We start from the raw sequence: 19,805 nt of genomic DNA on the forward strand, positions 1-19,805 counted from the left end.
TTATTCCTTGACCCCACTCCAGTGGAATGAACGGTTGCCCCCACCCCCAACTGCTTTGACACATTACACACACTTCCACTGCTATACTGACCACACCTATCCCCTCTCCATCCCCCAGCTGTGAACTCCCTGAGAGGAATACTGACATATAGTAGGTGCTCAGCAAAGTAATGGAACCAGTTTTTCTCTAAGGTATCATGGTACTTTTTTTTTCTTTTTTTTTTTTTTTGAGACGGAGTCTCGCTCTGTCACCCGGGCTGGAGTGCAGTGGCCACATCTCAGCTCACTGCAAGCTCCGCCTCCCGGGTTTATGCCATTCTCCTGCCTCAGCCTCCGGAGTAGCTGGGACTACAGGCGCCCGCTACCTCGCCGGGCTAGTTTATTGTATTTTTAGTAGAGACGGGGTTTCACCGTGTTAGCCAGGATGGTCTCGATCTCCTGACCTCGTGATCCGCCCGTCTCGGCCTACCAAAGTGCTGGGATTACAGGCTTGAGCCACCGCGCCCGGCCGGTACTTTTTTTTTTTTAATCTTGCCTGGAGTCTTTCATGTCAGATAAGAATTAGCTTCTTATTATTTCTATGAAACAATAACAGAGAACAAACTCCGTAATCAAAAAGTTCAGTAGGCCGGGTGTGGTGGCTCACGCCCGTAATCCCAGCACTTTGGGAGGTCAAGGTGGGTGGATCTTTTGAGGTCAGGAGTTCTAGACCAGCCAACATGGTGAAACCCACCTCTACTAAAAATATAAAAATTAGCTGGGCATGGTGGCCGGCACCTGTAGTCCCAGCTACTCGGGAGGCTGAGGCAGGAGAATCACTTGAACCCTGGAGGTGGAGGGTGCAGTGAGCTGAGATCGTGCCACTGCACTTCAACCTGGGCGACAGAGCAAGATACTACCTCAAAAAAAAAAAAAAAAAGTTCAGTAAATCTTTTCAGAGAATATCCAGAAGTTGGCCTTTTTTCAAATGAACATGAAACGGGAACATTCGTTCTAAGAAACATATAAGATAATCGAAGGACAATATTCTTCAGGTATATATTGCTTCTACCTGAAAGCTAGTGAAAAGAGGATAACATATGTAAAAGTCAGTGTCCCGTACCTGGGGCTTTTTGGTATGTTAATTACCGCTGTTAGAATGCAAACACTAAATGCCTTTAGTATTGGAGGCCCCACAAGAGAAAACACCTGTGTAGTTTCAGGTGTTGTTAATTGTCACTCTCAACCAGCAGGTGTCGGTAGAGACAAGCACATGTACTAAGGCTGCCCTCTCAAGGACGACCACCCCAAAATCCTGCTCCAGCTGGAACTCCTGCCTCCCTCTAAGGTTCCATCCCTCCGTGGAAACTTCAGCTGGAACAGCATAAGTGTCCATAGTTCTCAAAGTTTATTATGCAGCAGAATCCTCTGGACTGGGTCGGGTTTGTTAAAATGCAGATTTCTGTCTGCCGGCTGCAGAGAGTCTGATTCAGCAGGTAGAAGTGAGACCCTGAGAAATTTCTGTTTTAAACACTGCCTTTTTACCTTCCCTGCACCACCTATTGTGATGCATTTTGAGAAACACTGATTTCTATCCTGTGTGAACTGTGCAAAATCATCTCATAGCCTCGACTCAGAAACAACCAGGCTGCCAAAGGATTCATTTGTTGATTCACTCAATAAACCTCTATTGTGCCCTTAATAGCCTCCCAGTTACCATTGGCTACCTTCACAAAGTTGTGCAGCTCATTCTCCTATCTCAGGCTTGGGATGAACCATAGAATCCAGTAAAGTCTTGACCTTTCCTTTCATTTGTTTGTTGGGTGAGCATCCCACCAAAGAACCTGGCTTCCGCCCTGAGAGGAAAAAAAAACCTCCTTTTCTCATCAAGAGCATTAATATATTTACAGAAACTCTGCCAATAAATGGATCCCTAATGGTTAGTTTATAGGACATAAACATTCCAAAGTGGTGAAAATGCATCTTATTCCTGTGGCTTGTTTTTCCCTTTTTGTTCAAGCAGGGTCTCGCCATGTTGCCCAGGCTGCGGTGCAGTGGCTATTCACAGGTGTGTTCATCACGTACTGCAGCCTAGAGATCTTCCTACCTTAGCCTTTTGAGTAGCTGGCACTACAGTTGTGCACCACAGTGCCCAGACTATCATGACTTTAAACACAGATAAAAATAACAAATCCATTACTATCTAAAAATTAAAATGCTGCTATGTTTTACGGCAATATTTGTAAATCCAAAATAAATAAAAATTCTAGAAGTAAAAAAAGGGATAAATTAGATTGCTACAAATAAACTACAACAAAAATTTCTTTAGAAACTTTAAATTGCTGTAATAGGGAGCATGCGTTCTTAGGAACTTTAATGAAAATCGTGGATCCAAATACAGGACTACAGTTCAAAAACACTGTCGGCTGGGCGCAGTGGCTCACGCCTGTAATCCCAGCACTTTGGGAGGCCGAGGCAGGCGGATCACGAGGTTAGGAGATAGAGACCATCCTGGCTACCACAGTGAAACCCCATCTCTACTACAAAAAATTAGCCAGGCATGGTGGGCATGCCTGTAATCCCAGCTACTTGGGAGGCTGAGGCAGGAGAACTGCTTGAACCCAGGAGGCGGAGGTTGCAGCGAGCCAAGATTGTGCCACTGCACTCCAGCCTGGGCAACAGAGCGAGACTCTGTCTCAAAAAAACAAACACTAACTGTCCAGCGAAAGCCTAGCATGCCCTGAGTCCATCTATTTTTTTTTTTTTTTAACTTTCTGACTCTTAGAAAAATTTTTGCACTAGAATAGACTTTAACGGTCACTGAATTAGCCTTTCACTCTGTGCTCAATACTGCTTTACAACATCCCAGCTGCAAAAGTACCACCCAGACTCTACACACATTCCTTCGTAGTCAGGGGGATCACGTCTTCTCCTGGGGTTAAGTCCATCTTGGTACTGTTCCAGGTGTTAGGAAGTCTTCCTCACATTCTGTCTGATAGGCAGGAAAAGCCAGTGTCTCCACTAGGTGGTCTTTCCCCTACTAGGACTTAGCATAGTGCCTGGGTTAGGACTGCATCTCAGCTGCATTTAACAGAAACCTATTATAGTGGCTTAAACAAGAAAGGGAGTTGTTCTTCTCGTGTAACAGTAAGCCCAGAAGACAGCAAGCCCAACTCTGCAGAAATTAGGCAAGAATGCTTTCTGGGAACCAGGCTCCTTCTATTTTTTGGTTCTGCCATCTTTGGTCTGTGGTTTTGTTGGTGTTTGTAATATGTCTTTTGTTCCTTCAAGTAGGATCACATCTGCATTCCAGACAGGCCAGAGAAGGGGAAAACCAGGAGGATGGGTGACACCTATATTGGGAAGGCAAAATTTTCTTGGATATTGCCATTATTCTTTAGCTTATATGTCATTGGGCAGAACTATGTCATATGGCCACTTCAAGCTTCAGGGAAGTATGGAAAGGTGAGTATTTTAGTAAGGCATTTTGCTAACCAGAATGATACCTGGGTTATATTCATGAGAAAGATGGGCAGAAGATTAATAGCAGGGCAATCAACACTCACTGCCACAGCCTGATAGTAATAGGTGATTAACACATGTTAATTGATGAAACAGAAGTCTCTTTTTCCAACTATTAGAACCCTTTAGGGGCTCAGGACATGACTATAGACACCATTTTTTTCTACAACGTCCCTTTAGATATTTGAATATAGTAATCATTGCTTTTCCCTTTCTCTACCCCAAGATGTCTCTTTTCCCAGTAGATATCTTCTCTAGGCTTGTCTCTGAAAATACTCCCATTCGTTTATATTCCAGGTGTGGACTGACCTATGAAAAGTAATGCAGAGTAGGCAGGCGCGGTGACTCATGCCTGGAATCCTAGCACTTTGCGAGGCTGAGGCGGGTGGATCACCTGAGGTCAGGAGTTCAAGACCAGCCTGGGCAACATGGTGAAACCCCGTTTCTACTAAAAATACAAAAAAATTAGCTGGACGTGGTGGCAGGTGTCTGCAATCCTAGCTACTCGGGAGGCTGAGGCAGGAGAATTGCTAGAACCCTGAGGGCAGAGGTTGCAGTGAGCTGAGATGGCGCCATTGCACTCTAGCCTGGGCGACAGAGTGAGACGCCATCTCAAAAAAAAAAAAAAAAAAAAAAAAAAGGAATGCAGTCATTTCCTTTCTCCTGCTGTATACCATGTGGTCACTATTATCAAATAGCTACCACAAAGAGCACATATTGTGCCCAGACCTTGGTTTCCAAATACCAGTTTCCATGAAAAGGAACCGGGGCTCACTTGAAGACTTGGCTGATTACAGAGTTGAGACCACGAAAGGACAAGATGAGCCTGGAACATCTGGTGGTGTCAGTAAACAAGGAAGTACTCAATGAATGACGGGGAGAGATCAAAAGTACAGGAGCCAGCTTGAATGGGCTCCTATCGGCTAAATCTGAGACAATGTGGGCATAAAAATAAATGAGGATAACAGAAAAAAGGAACAATCTGGGATTTGATATGTATTTATTTGATGAATAATCAATATGTATTCAATAAATAAATAGGTATTTGATGAGTAATTAAAACTTTGACAAATATGTATTTATTTGATGAAAAACTAAGTGGGTGAGAAGAGAAAGATTTTCCTTATAGTAGGACACCAGCTAATAAACATAGGAAGAAGAATGATGAAATTAGAAAAATCACCATTATATGAAAACAACAGTAATAGCTGTTTCAGAGAAGAATGTGAATACATATGTGAAAAGTTGATGAGAAATAGGATTTTTACATAGTCTCAAAATATCTCTCCACAAGATACTTATTAATTACAAAGGGAGAAACAGTACATTCACATTGGAAAGACCAGGAAGATCCACCTTAGCCAAATGATCAAAGTTAACATCACAGTAATGGGACAAATGAGATCATGTGCCTCCTGCTACGATGCACTGAGAAGGACACAGTATGCCTTCTGTGGTATTCCTGCCAAAAACGCATACCCTGGATCTGATCATGAGGAAGCTTTAGACAAACCTAAACTGAAGGTCATTCAAGAAAACAAATGGCCTGACTCTATCAAGGTCATGAATGACAAAAAAAGACTGTGCAATAGCTCCAAGTTAAAAGAGATTAGAGACATAAAAATGAAATGCAACGTGGGATCCTAGATTGGATTGTTGACCAGAAAAATAACTTTTTCCATAAAGAACATTAGTGGGACTACTGTTAAAATTTAAAGGTCTGTAGAATGCATGTGTGCGTGCACACACACAAACACGGAGAGAGAGACCAAGAAACCAAGAGAAATGGAGACAGAGCAAGAGAGAGAAAGGGAGGGAGAGGTACGAAAAGGGAAGCAGGTGAAGAAGGAGAAGGGAAGAAGGATAGAGGAGTGGAAATGAGGAGAAAAAGCAAATGCATTAAAATACTAACATTTAGGGAAGGCAGATGAAGGGTATATATGAACGTTATTTGGACTATTCTTCTAACTTTTCTGTATGTCTTTATTTTTATTCTGGTAAAATATATATAACATAAAATTTACCATTTTAACCATTTTAAAGTGTACAATTCAGTGGCATTTAGTTCCTTCACAAAGTTTTGCACCCATCACCACTATACAGTTCCAGAATATTTTCATCACCCCAAAAGAAACTCTATTTCCAATAATCAGTAATTCCCCATTTCCCCAGTGCCTGATAACCATGAATATGCTTTCTATCTCTATGGATTTTGCCTATTTTAGATATTTCATATACAAGGAATCATACAATATGTGGCCTTTTGTGTCTGGCTTTTTTCCCTTAGCATCATGTTTTCAAGGTTCATCTATGTTTTTGCATGTATCAGTACCTAATTTCTTTTTATGGCTGACTAGTATTTTGTTGTATGAATATACAACATTTTGCTTATCATTCATCAGCTGATGGACATTAATTATTTCTACTTTTTTGTTATTATGAATAATGCTACTATGAACATTTGTGAGCATGTTTTTCTTTGAACACCTGTTTTCAATCATTTGGGGTATATACCTGGATCCCACGGTAATTGTACGTTTAACTTATTGAGAAACTGCCAAACTGTTTTCCAAGTGGTGGCACCATTTTACATTCTCACCAGCAACGTATGAATGTTTTAATTTTTCCACATTCTCATCAGTACTTCTTATTGTCTATTTGTTTGAGTATAGTCATTCTAGTGGGTTTGAAGTGGTATCTCCTTGTGGTTTTGATTTGCAATTCCCTAATGACATGGAGCATCTTTTTATGTGCTTCATGGCCATTTTTAAACTTCTTTGAAGAAACATCTCTTCAAATCCTTTGCTCATTATGGATTGTTTGTTTTTTTGTTGTTAAGTAGTGAGAGTTGTTCACATATTCTGGACAGTAGACCTTTATTAGATATATGATTTGCAAATATTTTCTCCCATTTTGTGGGTTGCCTTTTGTACTTTCGATTATGTCCCTTGAGGCAAAATTTTTTCAATTTTGATGAAGTCCAATTTATCTATTTTTCTTTCATTGCTTGTGTTTTTGGTTTTGTAGCCAAGAAACCATGGCCTAATCCAAGGTCATGAAGATTTATTCTTTTTTTTTTTTTTTTTTTTTTTTTTTTTTTTTTTTTTTTTTTTTTTTTTGAGAAGGAGTCTCGCTCTGTCACCCAGGCTGGAGTGCAGTGGCCAGATCTCAGCTCACTGCAAACTCTGCCTCCCGGGTTTACGCCATTCTCCTGCCTCAGCCTCCCGAGTAGCTGGGACTACAGGCGCCTGCCACCTCGCCCGGCTAGTTTTTTTGTATTTTTTTAGTAGAGACGGGGTTTCACCGTGTTAGCCAGGATGGTCTCGATCTCCTGACCTCGTGATCCGCCCGCCTCGGCCTCCCAAAGTGCTGGGATTACAGGCTTGAGCCACCGCGCCCGGCCCGAAGATTTATTCTTATGATTTCTTCTAAGAGTTTTAGGGGTTTAGCTCTTATATTTAGGCTCATTTTGAGGTAATTTCCTTGCTATGTTGATAACATTTTGAGTTAATTTCTTTGTTATTTATTTCTAATTTCATTCCATTTTGACCTAGAATATACTTTACATGATTTAAATCTTTTAAAATTTACTGCAATTTGTTTTGTGGCCTAACATGGTTTAGCCTTGAGAATGATCCACATGCAGTTGAGAAGAAGAGTGTTGAATAAAGTGCTCTACAGATGTCTATTATGTCTAGTTGGTGTATGATGCTCTTCAAGTCTTCTATTTTCTTCTTGATCTTCTGTCTAGTTATTCTATCCATTTTGAAAATGAAATATTGAAGTCTCAGCTATTATTGTTGATTTGTCTATTTCTGCATTTAATTCTGTTAGTTTCTGTTTCATGTACTGTGGATTCTCTTATTAGATGCACATATGCTTATTTTTTATTTTGTCACCAAGGTTGAAGTGCAGTGGCATGATCATAGCTCACTGCAACCTCAACCTCCTGGGCTCAAGGGATCTTCCCACCTTAGCCTCCCAAGTAGCTACAACTACCAGTACACACCACCACACCTGGCTAATTTTCAATTTTTTTGTTGAGACAGGGTCTTGCTTTGTTGCTGAGACTGGTCTTGAACACCTGGGCTCAAGTGACCCTTCCACTTTGGCCTCCGAAAGTGTTTGGATTACAAGGGTGAGCTACTGCACCTGGTCCACATATGTTTATAATTGCTATATGTTACTGATGGGTTGTTCCTTTTATGACTATAGACTGTCCTCTCTAGTAACAATTTTTGTCTTACTAGCTGTTTTGTCTGATATTTGTATAGCCACTCCAGCTCTCTTTTGATGATTATTTGCATGGAATATCTTTTTCCATCTTTTCACTTTCAGCCTATTTGTGTCTTTGGATCTAAATTGAGTCTCTTGTAGCTATTATATAGTTGGATTATGTTTTCTAATCCATCCCACTAACTCTCCCTTTTAACTGAAGAGTTTAATCCATTTACATTTTAGAAAACTGTTGGCCGGATACGGTGGCTCACGCCTGTGATCCCAGCATTTTGGGAGGCCGAGGCGGGTGGATCATGAGGTCAGGAGATCGAGACCATCCTGGCTAACACAGTGAAACCCCGTCTCTATTAAAAATACAAACAATTAGCCGGCCGTGGTGGCGGGCGCCTGTAGTCCCAGTTACTGGGGAGGCTGAGGCAGAAGAATGGCATGAACCCGGAAGGCGGAGCTTGCAGTGAGCTGAGATCGTGCCACTGCACTTCAGCCTGAGTGACAGAGCAAGACTCTGTCCTCAATACAACAACAACAGTAACAACAACCAATCAGTGACAAAAAAGTACAATAATACTAGTTTTTATGTTTACCTATGTAGTTTCCTTACTGATGTTTTTTTTTATTTTATTGTATAGCTAGAGTTACTTGTCTTCTTTTATTTCCACCTGAATTATTTCCCTTAGTATTTCTCATGCAGGTCTACTAGAAGCAAACTTCCTCAACTTTTGTTTATATGAGACTATCTTGATTTCTTTCAGTTTTTTATTTTTATTTTATTTTATTTTTTGAGACGGAGTCTCGCTCTGTTGCCCAGGCTGGACTGCAGTGGCGTGATCTCAGCTCACAGCAGCCCCTGTCTCCCAGGTTCAAGCGATTCTCCTGCCTCAGCTGGGATTACAGGCGCCCACCACTACACTGGCTAATTTTTGTATCTTTAGTATAGACAGGGTTTCACCATGTTGACCAGGCTAGTCTCCAACTCCTGACCTCAGGTGATCCAGATGCCTCGGCCTCCCAAAGTGCTAGGATTACAGGCGTGAGCCACTGTGCCTGGCCTTATTTTTATTTTTTGAGATAGAGTCTTGGTCTCTTGTCCAGGCTGGAGTGCAGTGGCATGATCTCAGCTCACTGTAACCTCCACCTCCCAGGTTCAAATGATTCTTCTGCTTCAGCCTCCCAAGTAGCCGGGATTACAGGCATGTGCCACCACGCCCGGCTAATTTTTGTATTTTTAGTATAGACAAGGTTCCCCCATGTTGGCCAGGCTGGTCTTGTACTCCTGACCTCAGGTGATCTGCCTGCCTCAGCCTCCCGAAGTGCTGAGATTACAGTGGGATTACAGGTGTGAGCCACTGTGTCCGGCCTTCTTTCAGTTTTGGTGGAGAATTTTATTGAATAAAGGATTATTGATTAACGATTGTTTTTCTTATTAAGGATACTTAGACGTAGTGAGTTGCTTCCCTCTTGCTGCAACCGATATTTTCTATTTTTCTTTGTCAAAAATTTGGTTATAATCTATTTGAGTGTGGATCTCTTTGGGTTTATTTTATGTGGAGTTTGTTGAGCTTCTTAGATGTGCATTCATGTTTTTATCACTTTTGAGAAGTTTTCAACCATAATTTCTTCAAGTATTCTTTTTTTTTTTTATAGCCCAGACCTTACATGACAATATTTCTTCAAATATTCTTTCTGCTGCTTTCTTTCTTTCTTCTCTTTCTGGGACTCCCATTCTGTGTATGTTGGTATACTTGAGGGTATCCCACAGGTCTCTTAGGCTCTGTTCAGTTTTCTTCACTCTTCTTTTTCTTCTCCTCAGACTGAATAATCTCAGTTGATCTGTCTTCAAATTCGGTAATTCTTTCTTCTGCCTGCTCAAATCTGCTACTGAACCCCTCTTAGTGAATTTTTGGTATCAGTTATTTTCAATTCCAGATTTTCTATTTGGTTCCCTTTTTTATCATTTCTATCTTTTTATTGATGTTCTCTATTAGGTAAAAATATTGTTCTCTTGATTTTCTTTAGTTCTTTGTCCTTCACTTTCTTTATGTCTTTGAGCATATTTAAGACAGTTGATTTAGAGTCTCTGTCTAGTAAGTCAAATATCTGGGCTTCTTCAAAGATAGTTTCTTTTTTAAAAAATGTTTTTTTGAAGAGATGAAGTTTGCTCTGTCACCCAGGCTGGAGTGTAGTGGCTCAATTTCAGCTCACTGCGGCCTTGAACTCCTGGGCTCAAGGAAACCTCCCACCTCAGCCTCCTGAGTAGCTGGGACTACAGATGCACGCCACCATGTTTGGATAATTTTTGTAATTTTTTGGAAGAGATGGGGGTCTCACTATGTTGCCCAGGCTGGTCTTGAACTCCTGGCCTCAAGCGATCCTCCTGCCTCCGCCTCCCAAGGTATTGCGATCATAGGTGAGCCACCACGTCTGGCCAGTTTCTGTTAATTTCTTCTGTTCATAGGCTGTACTTTCTTATTTCTTTGTGTACCTTGTTGAAAACTGGACATTTTGCATACTATAATGTGGCAACTCTGGAAATCAGATTCTTCCTCCTCCCTAGGGTTTGTTGTTGTTGGCTTGTTGTGGGTTATAGTTGTTTATTTGTTTAATGACTTTTCTGAACTATTTCTTGTAGAGACTGTATTCTTTGGTGTGTGTGTGGTCACTGAAGTCTCTGTTTTGTTAGTTTGTGGTCAGCTTGTGATTTGACAGTTTTCCTTAAATACCTGGAGCCACAAAAAAAAAAAAAAAGAGATCACCTTCTAGTCGTTGCACATTCGTTCTTTATGGGGGCACTGCTTAATACTTAGCAAGACTGTTTGCAACTCTTGTTTTATTTAGCCTTTACTTCCTGCTTGCATCAAAAGATTAGCCAGAAGTGAACACTTGTGGTCTTCTCAGGTCCTTCCTGTGTCAAGCCCTGGTCACCTGTGTGGCCTTGGACATTTCCTGGTATATGCAGGAGCTTTTGAAAGCTGTTATTCCTCCATGTATGTCCTTTTCTAGCCTCGTTTCCCAGGCTTCCATCTGTCTGCGGTTTGCAGCATCTGTTATTCCTCACCACAGGTTGCTGCAGCTAGTATATATGCCTTTAAGTGCTATTGACAGATGTCACCTGGGAGATCATTTCAGCCCTAAGAAGCTTCTGAGGCATGTGACACAAAGATAAATCCCTGAGTTGATCATTCAGGGAGCCACTAGACAGTTCAAAACATACAACCACAATTTTTTTGAGAACAAGGTCTAACCACACATTGCTTACTTGGGCATTGGCAAGCCACATCAGAAACATGAGCCACCACTTTCACAGCTGCTGCTAAGCTGGTGAGTGGAGATGGTATGCAAATAAGTTAACATGCCTCAATGCTCTCTTACCATAATGTCTTTATTTAGCATTTGCCTAGGTGTGTAAGTTCTTTATTAGAGTCTAGAATTTGGCAAAAAATTGATTGGATAGTTTTTGCCAACTTGATCATTGTTTTTGTGGAAGCATGGAGTTTTGGAATTTTCTGCTCTGCCATTTCAATCATATCATCCCATCATTAGCTTTTTTTTTTTTTTTTTTTTTTTCGAGATGGAGTCTCACTCTGTCGCTCAGGCTGGAGTGCAATGGCACAATCTCAGTTCACTGCAACCTCCGCCTCCCCGATTCAAGAGATTCTCCTGCCTCAGCCTCCTGAATAGCTGGAATTGCAGATGCCCGCCACCACACCTGGCTAATTTTTCTGTACTTTTAGTAGAGACGGTGTTTCACCATGTTGCCCAGGCTGGTTTCAAACTCCTCACCTCAAATGATTCACCTGCCTTGGCCTCCCAAAGTCCTAGAATTACAGATGTGAGCCACCACGCCTGGCCACCATCAGCTTTTATACATAAAACTAGAATGGAGACTCTAGCTTGTTCTGTTCACTTTTATATTCTTGGCTTCTAACACATAGTAGGTACTCATGAAATACCTGTTAGGTAATGATTGAGTGAAATGAACAAATTATCATTGTCTTACACAATCCCTATAAAACATGAGTATTCCCATTTTACAAAGGAAGATACTGAGCCCCAGAAAGGTTCTGAGGCTTTCCCAGGTTACCCAGCTTCTACACTAAGCAGCAGAGACAGATTCAAATCTATATCCATAATCCCAAGACCTTTGTTCTCTTCCGTATACAATGCTGGCTCCTTTAGGCATCAGAAAATAAGGTGATAACAACTCTGTTGTATTTAACTGCTTTTGAAGCATATTCCTGTCCCCTAAGTTCATGTATTTATCATTGTAGTCCTACAGCACAGACTGAGCATATTCCATTTTATAGTCAAGAAAACAGGCAGAGAGGACAAACAACCCATGAATGGACTGGAGGCACTGGAGATAAATCCAAATATTCCAAATCCTAGGTCAGTGCTTTTTCTGTTATTTTATCTTGTCTCTTTATTAAAGTAAATAAGGGTTTCATCTTAAAGTGGTTCTTTCCAGGAGAAAAGTAAATTATTTTCCAATGCAGTGCTGCATGCAAACCAGGACCCGGAGATTCACGCTTCACTCCCATCTTTCTTTCACTTGGCCCCTTACACCAACCAAACATCCGTTTTTGATGCTTCTATCCCTCCATTAGTTTTTAAATATATCACTTTCTCTCCATTCTTTTTTTTGGGGGGGGAGTGCGAAGGGGATGAGTCCTGCTCTGTCACCCAGGCTGGAGTGCAGTGGCGCAATCTTAGCTCACTGTAACCTCCACCTCCCAGGTTCAAGCGATTCTCTGCCCTTTCTCTCCATTCTTATTGCTAGTGCCCTAGTTGGAATTCTCATTCTGAATCACATGGTATATTACAATGGTCTCTTCACTTTGTTTTCCTGGCCCAGAAGCAACTCATCCCATGCCATACTCCCCACTGTTGTCAGGGTAATTTTTCCCCTGAAATGCAAATATCTCCAAACATTCCCTTGGTTAAAATCTTTCAGCAAGTCCTCATTTTCTGCACCATAAAATCAAGACCCTGAGGGTGGCCTGCAAGACCCTTGAGATCTGATCCCTACTGACCGCTCCAATTTCATGTCCCCACACCTACACTTCAGTACAGATTCACAGGTACATCATAATTTCTTCACACACGCTATCCTCCTTGGAACACTCTACTTCCCTTTCCCCAAAGGCTTATTTACTTATTACAGCCCCACCTCTCTGCCCCTCCCACCTTCAGGTGGGTCTCCCTGCTACTCCTGAGTTAACTCTGTTAGAGCGGCTGGCACACTAGATTACAATCATCTGCTTACTCCTTTGCTTCCTAAATAGGGTGTGAGTTTTCAGAGGGCAGAGGCTGGGTCTCTTATTCTGGTATTCTTAGCTAATATAGAACTCAGTGAATATATCTGAAATAAATGAAGACTTATCTTTCTGTTTTATTTACACTTAAGAACCATGTCGTGTAACTCATAATAGAGGCAGACCTAAATAAGGTATGAGGTAACAACTTCAAATAATACATCAGGAAATTAAATGCTGGGACTTCCCCAGCTTAGCATCCCCAAATCCCAATTTAAGAGCCATATGTGGGTTATTTATGCTTCCACAGTAAATTAAAGAATGCATAAACTTTCTTCTACTAGAGAATAAAATTCTGTAGATCTTTGTGTTTTCTTTTCCTATCAGGTTGCTAAGAAAGCTGAAAGAATTGAAGGCTTCAATGCACTGTGACCATATTAGTCCTAGAGGCTAGCATATTTGTTTCTTCCTGTTTATGTCTTTGCTTTTATATTTTTAGTTTAATAATCTTTTTGGGCTGGGCATGGTGGCTCACACCTGTAATCTCAGCACTTTGGGAGTCCGAGTTGGGAAGATTGCTTGAAGCCAGGAGTTGGAGACCAGCCTGGGCAACAAAGCGAGACCTTGCCCCTCCAAAAACAAAGAAAAGAAAAAAAGCTGGGTGTGAAGGTGCATGCCTGTAGTCTCAGCTATTCTGGAGGCTGAGGTGGGAGGATCACTTGAGCTAAGGAGCTTGAGGCTGTAGTGAGCTATGATGGGACCACTGCACTCCAGCCTGAGGTTAAAAAAAACTTTTTGTATGTATGCCTTTTTGGAAAATAAAAGGAGCACAAATATATAAACAACTCACACTTTAGATGTGAACACACATGTAAGACTCCTGTATCCTCTCCAGGGTCACCTCTTGGTGCAAACCCACATCTTCTTTGCTCTGGACATTCTGAACGACTTGTGTTCCTCATGTTGCTATATGAGTGCCAAAGTGCTTCTATTCTGGGTAGAACCACCCTCCCACCCCTTCATCATCTGGCTAATCCCAGCTCATCCTTCAAGACTGAGCTGAGACAGCTTCTCCTAACCACCTCAACACCTTCCTCTGTGCTCCAAAGCACTCTCTACTTATCACTGCTCTCTGCCTCCCTCATTAGGCTGTGAGCTACTTAAGATCAGGCAGTATTTAGCACTGAGCTCCCAGAATATAACTCTGGCTGACCAGAAGAGGTCTCAGGAAATGCTTGTTGAATTAAAATGGATACATTCAGCACACTGCTGTGGACAGGCTTAGGAAATGCATCTGAAATGGGCCTCACGCATCACAATTTCCATGAAATGTGAGGTGTGCATCTCCCTAATCCCCACCTATCATTTTCATCATCCTATTACTTCAAGTCTATCATTTCTTTTTTTTTTTTTTTTTTTTTTTTTTTGAGACGGAGTCTCGCTCTGTCGCCCGGCTGGACTGCAGTGGCCGGATCTCAGCTCACTGCAAGCTCTGCCTCCCGGGTTTACGCCATTCTCCTGCCTCAGCCTCCCGAGTAGCTGGGACTACAGGCGCCAGCCACCTCGCCCGGCTAGCTTTTTGTATTTTTTAGTAGAGACGGGGTTTCACCGTGTTAGCCAGGATAGTCTCGAACTCCTGACCTCGTGATCCGCCCGCCTCGGCCTCCCAAAGTGCTGGGATTACAGGCTTGAGCCACCGCGCCCGGCCAAGTCTATCATTTCTATTATTTCTTCTAATCTTTCTAATTTTATCAGATCCTCTCCACTCCTTCTCCTGACCTTTCCCTGGTCTAATAATAATAACACAAAAAATCCTAAATCCATTTAGATTTGACTTAGATTTGTTTTCAAATTGAAAGCCCATTGTCCTAAATTACAATTTATTAAATGGATTCTATCCTTTCTTATTCATTTTATGTATATTCTATTTTAGGTATAATCCCTTATAAATAATATGATTTGTTTTGGAAACTTTCTCTTCTATTCCATTGGCCTATTATCATACTGGTTTAGTTACTATCATTTTATTATCTTACCCAGCTATTTGTTTTTAATGTAATTTTTTCCCATTAAAAACTATAGAATATTTTAAATATACAAATAAGCAAAGAAAAAAACTAAAATTACTCATAGTCCCACAAAACAGAGATAACCATAATTATCATTTTTTAAATGTAAATAGATGGCTTTCATAGCTGGCTTTCACTTAACCATTTTGCCAGATTAACTGATCTTTTCCAAGCTTCTGTAGAATGTACTGGCTGATGACTGTTGTATGCTGAATGTTCCTGGAGAGGGGCTTCCACTCAGAGGCCTGTGTTCTGTGTTCTCATTCTCAGCATCAGGAGGTTGTGCTAACAAGGGTCAGGTGTGTATATTTCAACATGTTATGCCAGGTGTGGTGGTTTCGCTACTGCCAGGATTATTTAAATATTATGTACATTGATAAAAACAATGAATATGAAAAGAGTAGTTTCTATAAAAACCCTTTGAAAGCTTGAATACCTTGCAAAGATATAATAAAGGTAAATGCAAAAACTACTACTCTCATGCGTAGGTGAGAAATACAAACATTGCAAGCAAATTATAAAAATTATTAAAACCTGGGAACCTACACTCAGTGGGCTTCGTAAGCATCTCTAAATTTTTTATCCATTTTAATAAATCAATATTTCATATTATTGCACTTTCGGGAGGTTAATATTATTGGTGTTTTTAATGCCAAAGACAGTAGGTAACTTCGGAAGAGTCAAGAGTCAGAAAGAATATACCTATGTCAACAATTGGCCAATAAACATTTACATGTTGTAGTTTAAAACAATTTTCTTTTTTTCTTCTTTATTTTTTTTTTGAGATGGTGTCTCCCTCTGTCGCCAGGCTGGAGTGCAGTGGCGCAATCTCATCTGACTGTAACCTCCACCTCCCTGGTTCAAGCGATTCTCCTGCCTCAGCCTCCCGAGTAGCTGGGACTACAGGCGTGTGCCACCACACTCAGCTAATTGTTTTATTTTTAGTAGAGATGGGTTTTCACCGTGTTGGCCAGGATGGTCTCGATCTCTTGACGTCGTGATCCACCCACCTCAGCCTCCCAAAGTGCTGGGATTACAGGTGTGAGCCACGGTGCCCGGCAAACAATTTTCATTTTTAATGATTCTCCTCCTCAACCCAATTTTTCAATTAATCAGTTAACTACCAGTGCCTACAGGACTGAGAGAGCATCTACTATACCTTTATTTTAAGATGTGTAAGAATATTTATTTCATATAAATGAGATCATGCATTGCTTGAGCCCCTGCTTTCTTCACTAACTATGTTATAAATATTAATCCAACGTATTAAATATTATTTACATCATTGTGAATGCCTACCCAGTCCTTCCTATTGAACTTCTATTTACGCTTTTTAAAACTTAACATTAAACATGTACCTTTCTTGATTTTCTCTTTCACAGGACTGACAGGAAGCTTGGAATTTAGTCATATGCCTAGCCTGGGATTCTTACATAGCTAATCTCCTTTTCTCAATTTTTTCAGTTTGCTTATTACACAACTTGTGTGTGCATGTGTGTTAAAATTGTTTTATTTTGTTGTAAGCTGTGAGAATCCTTTCTGGAAGATGGAGTAGACCAACCTTAAATACCTAATATCCTGTCTCCCAGTGTGAGGTTACAGGATGTAACCCGAGACTGACTGAAAGCCGCTTTGTTTTGCCTTGAAGGCAGTTTCTTACTGTTGCCTCTCTAGTCTGACAGTCCTGGCCAGGGAGCTTGTAAGTACCTAGAGCGCTTTAAGATTTCTATTGAAATTGCTGATAAGCCCATGTAATGGTCTAGTAGCTTAGCTTTACTTTTTCTGGAATCCTAAATTTAACCTAGGTGAATCTGCTAAAATTATTTTTCTTGGAATTGGGACAGTAAATGACATGAGGCATATTATCAAATTAAAGGCATAAAGCATTTCTTTTCTTCACTACTATTTGCCACAAGTGAAAAAAACAACGTGTAGAGCAAGCTTATCCAACCCACGGCCCGCGAGACGCATGCCGCCCAGGATGGCTTTGAATACAGCTTGACACAAATTCGTAAACCTTCTTAAAAGATTTTGTGTGTGTGTTATTTTTTTTTCTTGGCTCATCAGCTATGGTTAGTGTTAGCGTATTTTATGTGTGGCCCAAGACAATTCTTCCTCTTCTAGTGTGGCCCAGGAAAGCCAAAAGATTGGACACCCCTGGTAGAGGCACAAACCCAGTGGGTTAGTTCCACAGCATCTGATCAAAGATATGAGGCCAAAGAGCCTCTCGAGGTACCAGCTTCTTTCTGAACCCTTCAACATCTCTAAGAGCTTTGAGCTGTACAGCTATTTAAAGCAGCTAACATTTTAATTACTACTTACATATTAAGATAGGGTGCATAAGTTTTGTGCCTCCTGAAAGAATCCTCTAGATTTTTATTTCCTTCGATTTGAGGTTAAGTACAGAGTACACTTTCCATAGCCAAACAGAAAGAAAAGACTTTCAGGTACCTTTCAGACGTGAGGCTTTTCACAGGCTCTTTAATAATTAGGTAGTCTATATAACAGAATTACGTCAATCTGCATCAGAACCACTCAAAAAAAGAAAGAACAGTCCAGATTGGTTAATATTCTTCAGAATCTCAAATTCCTCCAGTGTTTAAGCCTCCTCACAATTATTCTGTAACAACTCTTTTTGGCAGGATGGTATAAACAGCCAGGACTATCATCAGCTCACATTTGTTAATAAAAGGCAGTTTACAGTGCAGCCTCTCAAGAAAAATCCAAAATAACAAAACAAATTAGGAGAGGTGTACGGTATTGCAAAAGGTCTTCCACTTAAGAACATCCCTTCCTTAGTCCCTAATATTACCTAAAATTATTGGTTTTTAAAAAGCTTGATTTTTCTAAACTTTCAATGGGGCACAGCTACTGCCTAAATGATGGCACCATGGTTTCACAAATGCACTAAACTCAGTACAGATCCAGGCTTCAATTCATGTGTAGACCACTGTACCAGGTACAGTGAATGCTTTCCACGATGGACACTGTCCAGTGGAGGCTTTTCTTCTTCTTTTTTTTTTTTCTTTTCTTTTTTTGAGAGTGAGTCTCGCTCTGTCGCCCAGGCTGCAGTGCAGTGAGGCAATCTTGGCTCACTGCAAGCTCCGCCTCCTGGGTTCAGGTCATTCTCCTGCCTCAGCCTCCCGAGTAGCTGGGATTACATTAATGTGCCACCATGCCCGGCTAATTTTTTTGTATTTTTTTTAGTAGAGACGGGGTTTCACTGTGTTAGCTAGGATGGTCTCAATCTCCTGATCTCGTGATCCACCCACCTCGGCCTCCCAAAGTCCAAAGTGCTGGGATTACAGGCGTGAGCCACTATGTCCAGGCCAGTGGAGGCTTTTCTACTCTGCCTGATGATTGAGTTCAGTTGCAATCTTAGCATTCACATGGCAACTCAGACTCCAGCTATGAAGCCTGGCCAGGCAGTGAATGAACTTTGTACTTCAGAAACTGGTTTTAGGACATTTATATTTGTTATTCCGAAGCCCCCAGCACATGCTGTGAGAGACAGAAAAGAATAGATGGGAAATTCTGGGGCACCCTTGCAGCATACTGACCTAATTTGAAACGAAGATGTTGCCCATGATTTTATCAGTCACCACCCTGGGCATGGGGAAGTGTTACAACACAGTAGACAGTAACATTCTTTCCTACAAAATTTTATTTATTACATAAAAAATTCTATACATTTGTTAGACTAAAATACAGTTTTCATTATAATTCTGGCAACTGAGTCAGTACACAGAGAAAACTTAGCATTAGATCAGCACTTTTCTTTCTAGTTCATATTTCTGCACAAGAAAAACATTTCAAAGCTCTATTTCATATAGGCTCATTGTTCTCTGAAGCCAGATGGAATTCCATCCAGTTCAGAGCTCTTGGAAGTTAATTTCCCAGCAAGATTTGATAACTCCAACTCCAGAAAGTTAATTGCTTAATATACATATTTTAAAGTCCTCTGAGAGCATAATGCTCCATCTGTAAAGTCTGCACTGTGTCAATAACGACAGTCACAAATACTGGGGCTACAACTGTGTCTGTGGGGCATGTTCAAGCACCTACATGTTTGTTCCCCCACATGAATACAGTGTAGTGACACTGTAACAAGAAAAAAATCCAAAATAACGGTAAGGTAAATGATCCCAAACTATGGAAGGCTTAACTGTGATCCTCCAGTTTATAATGGACAAAGACAAGACAAGATACAAAAATTCATTCTGGCACTACGAAATAGAATGCAAATGGCAAAAAAAAAAAAAAAAAAAGACAAAAAGGCATCACATTGAGAAATATGTGGCACCACAACATACTTCTCATGCCACATTACACAGCCACAAGAAATCAAAACACACTGATGTGTGTTTTCTGCTCATATCACCCCATACGCTGGGCTGGGCTTGACAATGGATGTGAAGACTCAGTGCCTAAGAGATCAATAGCAGGTCCCTACTGTATTGACTGATCTTTAAATTTGGCTGCATTATTCTAGGAGCTCCATTCTAAACTCAAGGAGTTCAGAAAGGCTGTGCCAGCCAGTAAGTAAAGTTGGACCTTTGGTCTTCAGAAGATAGGGTTTTGTCTTTGGTTGTTTTTTGAAGCCCCTGTCATTTTGCTTGATGCCCTTCACACTTTTCTCCCCACCTTTTTGTTTTTTTTTTTTTTTTTTTTTTTTTTTGAGGCGGAGTCTCACTCTGTCACCCGGACTGGAGTGCAGTGGCCAGATCTCAGCTCACTGCAAGCT

General features: G+C 40.9%; 1 protein-coding gene across 3 annotated transcripts in view; it reads right to left on the minus strand.

Annotated features, from left to right (window-relative positions):
- The window catches only part of SLC44A1 (solute carrier family 44 member 1), a 198,827-nt gene that overhangs the window by 23,288 nt on the left and 155,734 nt on the right, over positions 1-19,805 (minus strand). For 2 of the 3 annotated variants that reach the window (XM_010353307.2, XM_010353309.2), the window contains one exon: positions 18,708-19,705. The exons of the other annotated variant lie outside the window; for it this stretch is intronic. The gene's annotated coding sequence lies outside the window, so the exon portion shown is untranslated. Of the gene's footprint in view, positions 1-18,707; positions 19,706-19,805 lie in introns of those variants that run through there. 3 annotated transcript variants of the gene reach the window in all.

This window comes from Rhinopithecus roxellana, chromosome 16 (assembly GCF_007565055.1).
Source record: "Rhinopithecus roxellana isolate Shanxi Qingling chromosome 16, ASM756505v1, whole genome shotgun sequence".
Taxonomy (NCBI): domain Eukaryota; kingdom Metazoa; phylum Chordata; class Mammalia; order Primates; family Cercopithecidae; genus Rhinopithecus; species Rhinopithecus roxellana.